The sequence below is a fragment of the Cetorhinus maximus genome, chromosome 13 (genome assembly GCF_964194155.1).
Source record: "Cetorhinus maximus chromosome 13, sCetMax3.hap1.1, whole genome shotgun sequence".
NCBI classification, from domain to species: domain Eukaryota; kingdom Metazoa; phylum Chordata; class Chondrichthyes; order Lamniformes; family Cetorhinidae; genus Cetorhinus; species Cetorhinus maximus.
The window spans coordinates 96,325,677-96,338,199 of NC_135891.1; the positions used below are offsets into that span (position 1 = coordinate 96,325,677).

General features: G+C 46.5%; 1 long non-coding RNA gene across 1 annotated transcript; it reads right to left on the reverse strand.

The window, feature by feature from the left end:
• Positions 1 to 1,178: 1,178 nt before the first annotated feature.
• Positions 1,179 to 12,040, reverse strand: LOC144689234 (uncharacterized). Its single transcript, XR_013578603.1, has 3 exons — positions 11,910 to 12,040; positions 7,029 to 7,163; positions 1,179 to 1,294 (listed from the first exon to the last, which is right to left on the reverse strand). It is a non-coding gene; the product is annotated as an uncharacterized LOC144689234 (long non-coding RNA).
• Between the last annotated feature and the right edge of the window lie 483 nt (positions 12,041 to 12,523).

The following is a 12,523-nucleotide window of genomic DNA, read 5'->3' on the forward strand; positions in this document are numbered from 1 at the left end:
AGGAAGCAGCTTGAAATAACTTCCAGAGAAATGTAAATTAAATGTAACTCATTTTTTAGCACTGTCGACTCTGTGTGATGGGGCAGAAACTTCTGCCTGTCGGGCGGGCCGGTCAGGAGTGGGCGCAGTCAGAAGCAGAGCCAATCGCTGCCCGCTGTGTTTGAGCCAATTAAGGCCTGCCCAGCATGACGCATGCCTGTGCGGGTGGGGGGAGGCAGGAGAGCTGCTGCCTGCGCTCATTCGCGCACATGCGCACGATGGAGTGCAGAAGTTTCCCTCAGGCATGGAGCAGCCTGAGGGAGATGAAGTTGTGATTGAAAGTTTGAAAAAAGAAAGATTAAAATTATTCAGACATGTCTCCTGATGCGACAGTGTGACATGTGCTGGGACATGTTTATGAGTTGAGCGAAATTTATTTAGTAATTTAATAAAACCTTCATGAAACTTCATCCCGCCCGTGGATGAGGTTTCATGAAAAATGCGAAGGCTGCTTGAGCTCTTCGCCTGCCCGCCAAACCCGCTGAAATGAAGATCTGAATGACGCATGGTGATGTCAGGACTGATGCATGACATCACCGCACATCATTTTGCGTGTTGGTGTGCCGAGCCCGCCCCTGCACGCCGATGTGAAAATTCTCCCCATGAGGTTCTGGGAGTCCACACCCGGACTTGAACACCAATTTCAAGGCAAACACTCCAGTGCAGTGCTGAAGGAATGCTGCTAGGTTGGAGGTGCAATCTATTGGATGAATCATTAAACCGAGTCGTCATTTGCCTACTCCAGTGGATATAAAATATCCCAGAGCAGTGTTTGGGAGAAAAGCAGGCAGTTATTCCTGTTGATATGGCCAATATTTATCCCTCGATCAACACTGGGAAAAGATTAGTATGTTCATGTTTGTGGGTCTTTGCTGTGCGCAAGTTATTTATACTTTTTCTACATCACCGCAGTGACATTACTTCAAATGTGTTGCATTGGCTGTGAAGCATTTTGAGGGTACTGCTGGTTAGGAACGCCACCATGTAAATGCAAGTCTTTAATTTTTCTTTCTATTTGACGATCTGTACCTAATCCTGCATTTGATTTAAAGCAATCAGAGTGAAACTGCTGATAAATGTTTACTGGGATACTCACCGCTTGTGGTAGTGAGTGGTGTTGTTGAGATGCTGGTCGATGCTGGAGTCGAGCTCCCTGCAGTCGTTGCTGCTGGTGTAGTTTCTGAGGTAGAACCTGCTGTCGAGGTTGATGTTGCAGTTGTGCTCAATTCACCCGCAGTCGAAGTTTCAGTTGTTCCTGTTTTTAATAATCATATTGTTACTGATTATACTGAAAACCTGGAACTATATTCAAGGATTTGTGCATTAAGAGCAAACTGCCATATCTTGCTAACACTTTGATGTAATCCAGTGGCTTGGAGAGAGAACATATACAATTCGCAACATCAGCCAATCCTCAAATGCAATGATGTGTGATGTCCCTGCACTATTTAGCTGACACAGTAACTCTACAAAGGTTTATTATTATTTCCAAATCTTGCATCAGATTAAAAGGAAGTGGAATGAAAAAACAGGTAAAGGTTTAACTGTACACCTCTTGTACTGGGTGGAATTGTCCCAGATTTGCACTAAGTGCCATAGCGGGCGGGTAAACCAACGTTTTATCCGAACACCGCAATGGTGGGTTTTCACACCATATCGTCCCAAACCCGCCAAGTTATTTATGCATTTCCGAGAAAGACGCCCTTTCCATGGCGGATGGGCTCTCATTCACTTGCCCGCCATCATCTCGCTGCTTCACTAGGTTGGTCGCCATATTTAAAGTCCAGTCACGCACACCACAACTCAGTGCTTCCAGCCCACAACTGCTGCAGGAAAGATGCCCACAAGAGGGAAAAAGATCGCAGCCCCCAGGCTATCGACGCATCACTGGAATGCCTTTCGAATGCCGTTGAGGCCCGGCGCGATGTCCTCTATCCCTGCTCTGACCGCAAGATGGGCAGCGGTGTGACCAACTAGGCTTCAGAGGCGGCGGCAGCGGTGGTCAGCGCCAATGCCTTTCAAAAGATGACAGCCACCCAGTGCCACAAGAGGATAAATGATCTCCTCTGTTCCACCAGGATAAGTCACTCTTCTCATCACCCTCAATTCACACACTCACAAACCCATCCCACATCTACAGGACCCTCACTCACTGCCAGTTTAAGGGACATCACCAGCCACTCGCTCACACACACCTTCATTGTCCTCATCCCATCCATGGGACCACTCACCACCCACACATGACAGGCATACTTATCATCTGCCCTGGCAGGCATCCTGCTTACACTTTCTCCATCTCTCTTTATGCAGGACAAGCTGGCACACAGCTAGGAGGAGAGGTCACAGACCGATGGAGGAGTGCCTGAAATCAAGGTCCTCACGGACTTTGAAAACAGATCCATCCCGCTGGCTGGTGAGGACCTGGACCAATCCTGTGCTCATGATGAGGTCAGCAGTGCTCCACCAAGTGAGGGTCCAGCAGTGCAACATCCATCAGACAACCACGCTGTGAGTGATGTGTCCTGTTTCACAGGCCACTGCCATGCACTAATTACCTCCCCTTGCTTTCACAGGCACATCTGGGAAACAGCCGATGGAGTCCATGACCCAAGGTCTCCATTCAAGCCCCGAAGAAACCTTTGAAGAGGAATCTGGAGACACTCTCTTGAAGCCCCATCACAGCACTCACCCACACCCTCCACTAATGCAGAGTCACACACTTCGGTGAGGCCTAGCTTCAGCATGGCCTTGGGATCACAATCTGGTGAGCACTTCGCACTGTTTGAACCACAGCAGGCGGAGGCAGGGTCTTCTCAGGTATCCTGCACTCGGCGGACTGCTGGAGGCCAGAAATTCACAGAATCACTGAATTGTCGCAGTGTGGATGGAGGCCATTTGGCCCATCATGTCTGCGCCGGCTCTCTGAGATTTTAAACAGTGCCCATCTCCTGCCTTTTCCCCATAACCCTGCTGAATTTGCTGAGTCCGAGTCAGATGACGAGCCCCTGGACTCAGCCATGCCACAGTTGCTGGAGCTGCAAAGGCAAGCTCGGGAACATCAGGAAGGGATGTCTGCTGTACTCCTCAGATTGCAAGGCATGATGGAGGACACTGTCCACTTTCAGTCTGAGGCGATGCCAACACTGGTAGGATGACGGCCGCCATGGAGACCTTGGTTCAGGATATCACTCCTGCACTGCTGCGTGGGCTCAACTCCACCGCTGATGCCATAATTGGCCTCCAACAGCATGTTTGCGAGAGGAGTACCGGGCAGCTCAATCTCACTCCAGCTACCTCAAGGAGTCAGCTTGGGGCCCCCGGGCACTCAAAAGGAGGAGGATCAGCAGGTGCACACTCCGGGACCATCCATCCAGGTGACTCCGGGAGTGTCCAAATCCCCCCTTCTTGCATTTAAAAATGTTTTCTTTTATTTTCATGGGATGAGGGCGTCACTGGCTAGGCCAGCATTTATTGCCTAATTGCCCTTGTTCAGAGGACATTTAAGAGCCAAGGAGCCAACCACATCGCTGTGGGTCTGGAGTCACATGTAGGCCAGACTGTAAGGATGACAGATTTCCTTCCCTAAAGGGCACTAGTGAACTAAATGGGTTTTTACGACAATTGGCAATGGTTTTATTGCCACCATCACACTTTTAATTCCAGACTTTTATTGGATTCAAATTTCACCGTCTGCCGTGGTGGGATTTGAACCCAGGTCCCCAGAGCAGTACACTGGATCTCTGAACAACAAGTCCAGTGATAATACCACTACACCTGCCTTCCCCTACTGCTGTGTCCTCAGCAGCTCCAGCTCCACAGCCACAAAGCAGGACCCTGAAAGCAAGCTGGGGCCCTCCAGGTTGCAGCATGAGCCTCATTATACCCTTCACTCTGCTGCAGTCTGAGGCTGCCACACGGGTGTCATCAGCCATGGCCGCTGCGGGCAGCTCTTGTCCCTGAGGAGCCATCCCTGCAGCTTCTGTGGACCCTGGAAGACGTCAGGGATCAGTGACTGACCGAGAATGTAGGAGTCGTGCACACCCCCTGGAAACTGTGCGCAGACCTGCAGGATGTGTTTCTGGTTGTCACACATCAACTGCACATTCAGTGAATGGAATCCCTTGTGGTTGATGTAGTTGACCGTGTGTTGCGACGGAGACCTGAGCGAAGCATGAGTGCAATCGATCGCACCCTGCACCTGTGGGAAACCAGAGATCAGGGCGAATCCAATCACTCTTGCATCCTGGCTGTCCTGGTCCCGGGCAAAATGCACACAGTTGTGTGCCCTTGCAAAGATGCAGGTGGGTGGAGGCTTGTGAGATCCCACAGAGGTCACCTGTGGAGCCCTGAAAAGAGCCACTGGCGTAGAAATTGAGTGCTGTGGTCATTTTCACAGCCACTGGCAGTGGTTACCCTCCATGTTCCCGTGGCGCCAAATCCTGTAGTAGGTAGCAGATGTGACCAACCAGTACCCTAGAGATGCACAGTCTTCGGTGACTCTGGTTCTTGGTCATCTGCAGGAATGAAACGTGGTGTCTATAGACTCTGCGTGTCACTAGGCGCTGACCAGCGATGACTCGCTGTGGCTCTTGGGTGGCGTGTGTTGGAGCCCCAGCCACCCCTTCTTCCAGAGGATGCTGCTCCTCCCTCTGCACAGCCAAGTGCCTCAGTCACTCTCTCCTCCATTGTCTTCGCACTCTGTGGGTCGTCAGGCATACAGCTAGTACACCAGGCTGCATGATCCTGATGTACTCCTCCTGCAGGATGAAAGACAGAGACAAGTGGGTTAGCATGGGTGTAATAAGAACCTGTCCTGGTTAAGTCTGAAGACCTCTTAACGCTACCTGGAGAGTGCTGGCCACCATTTGGATGGCCAGAGATTAATGCGCTGCATGGCTGCCCGAGACCCCACCCACCTCTGCCCCACTCCACCCGACTGATTGGCAGCAGCTTTGCCCATTGGACTGCATGTTGTGCTGTCATCTCAGGCACAGGCATTCTCCTAACCCACACTGCAAGGCTGCGCTGTTAGCTTGAACCATGGGGGAAACTGGTCCAAACTGGGATGATGATATTGCAAGGGGCTGTGAGCGCCTCCACCAGTGACTGCTCCATGGCCAGCTTTAGCAAGGAGATTGCACCATGTGCGCAGTCATCCAATTGTCCTGCAGTCCACTAAAATATTCATGACTTTGCAGTCTGTGCCGGCAAGGGGTTGGGGGTGGGGGTTGAAAATCTCTGGAGCACTTGATGGCGATTTGATGCCTCTGTGTTGCTTGAGTGGGCAGATAAGCTAGAAGCCCGACTCCAGTCATATCAATGGCTGTGTCTGAACTGTCTCAGTTGCAGAGGAATGGCCAATTTATAAAAGGTGTCCCTAATGCGTGGCTAATTCCCTCACCCACCCTACCCCCCACCCCGAAAGCTTGTGCGCTCTATTCAACCGCAAGTCAGCCCTTGCCCCTGCCCCCCCCCCCCACAAGTCGCCTCAACCACAAGGCAGCCCCTGCCCCTCCCAAGTCGCCTCAACTGCAAAGCAGCCTTTCCCCCCCCACCACGAGTTGCCTCAATGGCAGGGCAGCCCTTCACCAACAAGTCACCTCAACCGCAACGCAGCCCTTGTCCCCCTCCCCTTCCCCCTCCCCCCAACGAGACTTAAGCTTGGAGTCCAACAGGTGACCCTGACGAGCGCTGCACATCGTTGCTATGTACTCACCTCCGAGTTCCCCTCAAAGTGCATCCCGCCAAGTGCAGGCCTTTTCCCTGCTGTTGTGAATGTCAGTGTGCTTTTCCACCGACATGGAGGGGCAATCCAGCAGGGGTGGGGTTGGGCGGGAACAATTCTGACAGACTGACCTAATAATGATATGCAGATGTATTACAATAAGGTTCTCAATGGCAGGAAACACGGCCCGCAGTCAGCGGGCTGAGTGGACGATCGCAAACTGGTTTCACGCCGTCGTAAAACCGATCATGCCTTATTGTCCCCTCATGCCATCGAACATGCCTGATGTCAGTGGGCACAGAAAATCCCAGCCAGCAAGTTGTGTTGACCTAAGTGTTGATGACTCTGTTGTCATTGCTGGAGTTGAGCTGCTTCTAGTTGTGCTCCTATTGTATTTGTTGGTGTAGTTGATGAAATGATCAGCATCACAGTGCTGGACTGTGTACTTGTTGTTGAGGCTTCTGTTGTGGTGAAAGTAGTTAATGGCATATTTAAGGCAAACCAGCAACTTGGAATAACATATGCAGAAATGTGCATTAAAATACAAACTGCTACAGTTTGCTAACAATTAAACATTATCCAAATGACCCAAGAATATAACATCAACATGTTGTAACAGAAGCAATTGCAGGAAGTGAAATCTATAGATGATTCTTCTGTGCATATTATAGATATAATCAGCGTCCTCTCTTTATTATGTCAGTGCTGTCTGCGCTGGCTTGGCCACTTTCATCACATGAATGATGCCCATGTACCCAAAGACTTCCTGTACATTGAATTGCCTACTGGATCATGACCTCCTGGGTGCCCATACCACTGCTATAAGGACAGCTGCAAGCGAGATTTGAAGATGGCAGACATTGACACTGACAACTGGAAGACAATCACTGGTGGCCATGATCTCTGGAGGCTGACTGTTTGGAAGGGCATTGGAAGAGGTGAGTAGGAGCTAGCTACCCAAAAAGAGGGCGCAGAGAAAACAGAGGCCAGCGAATCATGGACCTTCTCAGCCTACTGTCTTCCTGACCAGCAAATGCAACAGAGATTGCCATGCCAGTGTGCAGCTCCTGAGCCACACCAGGTGATGCTTTACATAGAGTCGACCACCATGGCGTAAACCATTGTCTTACAGATGGATGGCTGCCAGCTCCAAACAGCAAATACTGTAATATTTTGTTTTTATTTCAGTATGTAGTCAGAATCCTGCCTTGAATTGAAAGGAATGAGATTGGAATTGCTGATAAAAATGTACCATGTTACTCACCAACTGTTGTCGTGAGTTGTGTTATTGCATTTGTTGTTGATTCAGATGTCGCTGCCAGAGTAGTTGATGTAGGAGTAGATGTAGAGGTCAGTACTACAGTTGTAGTCTGTGCACTTGCAGTCGAATTTTCTGCTGCTGTTGTGATAGTAATTAAAAGCATTACTGATGTAAACATGCAACTTGGAACAGAATACGGAAAATTCTAAATTAAAATATTAACTAAAAAGAAGAGAAAAAAGAGGGCGTGTACACCTTGGTTCAAAACACTTTCATCTCTGAGTCATAAGGTTCCTGATTCAGGTTTTACGCAAGGGCTTGCACTACTGAAGGAGTGCTGCATTGTTGGCAGTGCCGTCTTTTGGATATTTCCAAGTCTCCATCTGCCTGTTTGGGTGCACTATTTTGAAGAAGACCAGGGGAGTTAACCCCAATGCCCTTTCCAATCAATATGTATTCCTCAATAAACATCACAAAATAGATTATTTGGTTATGTAGGACTTAGCTGTGTACAAATTGGCTGCTGTGTTCCCTACACCACAACAGGGACTACACTTCAAAAATGCTTCATTAGCTGTAAGGTCTCAGCTGAAAACTGAATCTCTGATAATGTGTAATTCTGGCAGGAGTGCACTGAAATGTCAGCCTCGATAATGTGCTCATGTTTCTATAATGGTGCTGGATCCCATGATGTTCTGTTCTGACTCGGTTGATCGTGCTACCAATGGGTCAAGGCTGACTCAAAAATATAGGAATATCTGAAAGCTGCAGACAAACTATTAATATATGTTTGGCAATCAAAACTGTCACAACAACACATTAAAAGCATGAGAAAGATGCAGCAATAAAAAAACATACTTGTTTAAGAAACAGAGCAATATTGCAAGTGATAGCCAATTTTAAGGCTACATCTGTAGGCCAGGACAATCAACTACCAATAGCCCTATTTTACATTGGTGAGGTTTAAGTCATGGCAGAGCAGGTATGCACTTTGGTAGGAAGAATAGAGGCATAGACTATTTTCTAAATGGGGAGAGAATTCAGAAATCTGGAGTGCAAAAGGACTTGGGAGTCATAGCCCAGGATTCTCTTAAGGTTAACTTGCAGGTTGAGTCGGTAGTTAGGAAGGCAAATGCAATGTTGGCATTTATTTCGAGAGGACTAGAATATAAAAGCAGGGATGTGCTGCTGAGGCTTTATAAGGCTCTGGTCAGACCACATTTAGAATATTGTGAGCAATTTTGGGCCCCGTACCTCAGGAAGGATGTTCTGGCTCTGGAGAGGGTCCAGAGGAGGTTCACGAGAACGATCCCAGGAATGAAAGGCTTAACATATGAGGAACGTTTGAGGACTCTAGGTCTATACGCGATGGAGTTTAGAAGGATGAGGGGGGATCTGATTGAAACTTACAGAATACTGAAAGGCCTGGATAGAGTGGACGTGGGGAAGATGTTTCCATTAGTAGGAGAGACTAGGACCCGAGGGCACAGCCTCAGAGTAAAGGGAAGACCTTTTAGAACAGAGATGAGGAGAAACTTCTTTAGCTAGAGAGTGGTGAATCTATGGAATTCATTGCCACAGAAGGCTGTGGAGGCCAGGTCATTGAGTGTATTTAAGACCGAGATAGATAGGTTCTTGATTGGTAAGGGGATCAAAGGTTACGGGGCGAAGGCGGGAGAATGGGGTTGAGAAACTTATCAGCCATGATTGAATGGTGGAGCAGACTCGATGGGCCGAATGGCCTAATTTCTGCTCCTATGTCTTATGGTCTTATGGTAACAAAGATGAAACCTGCCATGGGACCAAACTGTAATTAATCTACAAATTTTAAGTGGAGCTCAAGTTAGGCCCCAGCACAGAGCACTCCTGTTCCCTAAATTTTGTTTCTGGAAAATTTGGCATGCTGAAAATCGGCTAAATGAGCTTGCACATCTCATTTGCAATCTGCACTTGGCAGTACTGAGGCTCTGTGTCATCATTACAATTTTGCAAAATCTTACTTCTAATGTAACAATGCACTCCTCCTATAAACACCGTGAACTCAGATTTATGGGGCAGAATTTTCTGGCTGACGTGCGGCTGGTGGAGCCCGCACATCAGCGCTTAAAATGTTGCACGCTGATGTCATCTGAGTGTTCCGACATCAGCGCGCGGCATCGCGATATTTCGGTCAGCGGGCGCGCACTGCAGCAGGACGCGTGCCGGCCATTAATGAAAGGCCTTGTTAAGGCCCTTAACTTGCCAATTGTCCAGGATTTTGAGGGGCCCGTGCGACCTTCGGGTCGACGCACGGGCCCAACGTGTAGGCGGGTAGGAGATTTTTAAATAAAACTCATGCACTGGCGGGATATGTGGACTCAGAGGGGTTGTTCATGTTTTCCACGAAGTTTTAATTGCTGAAAGTGTTTTAAAGTTGCCTGTGTGATTGTTAGCAGTTCACATCAATTTCCAAGAGCTTCTTGTGCACTTTGAAACCAGTCTGCAGACAGTAATCTTTCTCAGGCTTGCAGCTTTCCGGGGGCCTCCATTTAGCCTGGGGATGTGGGTTCTGAGATCTCCACTGGTGGCAGCTCCTCTGAGAAGGAAGGGAGGGATAGAATAAGGAGGAGGCCAGGACTGGACAATCAACCTCCAGGGGAGCCATCTTTGGGAGGCCAGGCGCAGGCACAAGGGGCGCAGGGCCAAGAGGTTGTCCAAGGTGGAAGGGGCCCCAGAAGACGCCACTATTCTGCTGACAGGGTATACAGGCGGCGAAGCAGCTACCTCAATATGATTGAGGTGCAGTGCCGAAGGAGGCTCCGTCTCTCAAGGGAGACAGTCAACTCTATCTGTCAGATGATTGGCCCTGAGATCTCCCGTAACTGTGTGGGTGGACACCCCATGCCAGCGGCTCTGAAGGTGGTATTGACCTTCATCCACTTCCGCTGCGACCAGGCAAGTCAGGCACAGCGAAGCAGAGGCTTCACGGCCATTGCTGGCTTCCACTGCATCCAGGGTGCTATAGACTGTACACATGTGGCCATCAAGGCGCCAGCAGGTGAGCCCGGTGCCTTCGTCAACAGGAAGGGCTTCCACTCCATGAACATGCAGATAGTGTGTGATCACAGGATGCTGATTCTACAAGTCTGCGCAAGGTACCCAGGCAGCTCCCACGACGCCTACATCGTCAGACACTCCCAGGTGTTAAATCAAGGCCCCATCTGGCTGCAGGAGTGAATATAAAAGATCCCATCCCAGAAGGAAAAAACAGTTCAAACCAGTACTCTTATTTCCCAGTTTTACTGGTGTTCCATTTTAAGGTATACAAGCCCAGTTTGGACCAGTATACTTGTTTCCCAGTTTTTACTGTTTTTTTCCTTCTGTGATGGCACTATTTTGAAGAAGCCAAAGAGTTATCCCTGGTGTCCTCACAAACATTTATCCCTCAAACAACATTACAAAAACAGATTATTTGGTCATAATCACATTCTGTTTGTGGGAATTAGCTGTGCGCAATTGACTGCTGCATTTCCTACATCACAACAGTGACTACACTTAAAAAAGTACTCCATTGGCTATAGAGTGCTTTTAGACATCTGGTGATTCTGAGAAGCACCCTAAAAATTCAAGTCTTTTTTCAAATTAAAGCATTATTTGGTATTTTGAAATACTGTCACTTAGCTTCACCTCCTTTGAGATGTTTACAAATGCCTTACATTCTTCATTTGACAAGCTATTCATGGAACCATTCAAATCCAAGTTCACCATCTGATCATATTTTTCCTTAGCCACACCAAAATGTACCACAAATTCTATATTCATCATTATATCCCTGAAAGATTTGAGGATTCGACTTGAAAGAACCAAAATTGATGAAAGAAGCATATTATCACTGATGATAAAACAATTTCATTTTCTCCCCAGCAACTTTAAGACATGGCAACTGATTTTATCAACATTACATAAAACAGTACTGATCATTAATTATGTTCTGTGTGTTCTTTAGACATAGATGATATCCTGCACCATACTGTAAAGTATTTTCTTTGTTACTGATATTACATGATTTAGTTTAAAAACTTTTATTTGTATTTATTGATTTTCTAATTTAATTTATTTTGAGGCAAGTTATATACTTCTGATCATTCAGATTTAAACTACTTTATAAAACTTATACATTATATAACTAAACGCACTCTCTGATTAAAATAGATTGAATTAAATTCAGGCTGCACCTTCTGGAACTCATGCTTCTGTCATGTTTTCTAACGTTTAGTGCATAACTCAATTTATTACCTGACTCTGTTCCTGAACTTTACCTAAAATGTAATTTAAACCAGCTCCCACTACTCCCTACTTTATGTCCACCTTTTTCTAATATATTGTGGCATTGTTGAGCTTAATAAAGATTTAAAAGCATGAAACAGAAAAGGATTTATGTTGAAACAACGCGTTCAAATACATTCCCTCAACTTTGCAGTTGTTCTGTCACATTTGGTGTGCCACAACAGTGTGTCGCAAAAATCTATAATATTCTCCAAAAAATGTCAATACTGTTGAAATTGATCAGTATTTTTGCAATGAGCATTAAAAATGTGCACATTTCTTCATGCACCTGCACCTCCCTTCATGATACAGGCTCTAACTAGTCATCAGTCTGACAGAGAGAAAAGTCAGATTTTATACACATTTCTCATTATACTAATCACCTTCGTCTTATCAATGTAGGAAGGTTGAGGGACTAAATCTAAGAAGATGAAAGTAATTATCCTAATGAGGAAGACTGAATTAATATGGCTATTCTAACAACTATTTTTCAATGCCCGCTAAGCACTCCTGAAGAATCTAATAATCAGTCCATATGTTGTCAGAAGCAACTAATTTTCATTTACTTTAAATTCTTACCTGAAAGAAAGAGGCAGCACATAATCACATGCCAAAATAACACCATTGAATTAAACTTATTATGATCCATTTTTCCAGTAGTAGAAGCTCGATAGTTGCAGGGAACAAATCTGCACTGTCTCATGGAAAGTAGTTCAGCAGTATTTGAAACCTTTCTCATTTCAAATATGTCACATCTTTGAATTATGAAGTGTTTTGATATGTCTGACGTCTCCAAATACCACGCCTTGCTTTGTTCACTGACAGAGAGATAGGTTAAACACGTAATAAAAAGGTGTAATATTTGTAGTGGCCAGAGAAAGAGCTAACCCACCCAAATGTTCTTAATTGTGTTTTATGTTCTTCCCTAAATTCCATAAGCTGACTATCTGTCACTCCAATTATGAAGGAACTTTCAGACGTAGGCATGTGCATATTATTAATGTTGTGGTCATTAGTCGAATGCAAAACATAGAATAATGTTGCCTGTTGCCATAGAAGCTGTGCAATATCTCCTATACTTCAAACGGAACATAGAGGGGAGGATTTTACAATATTATACATTAGTACATATTGAAAGCCAGCACCTCAATAAAAATGTACTTAACGGTGCAGCTCTAATGTAGCATTCATTT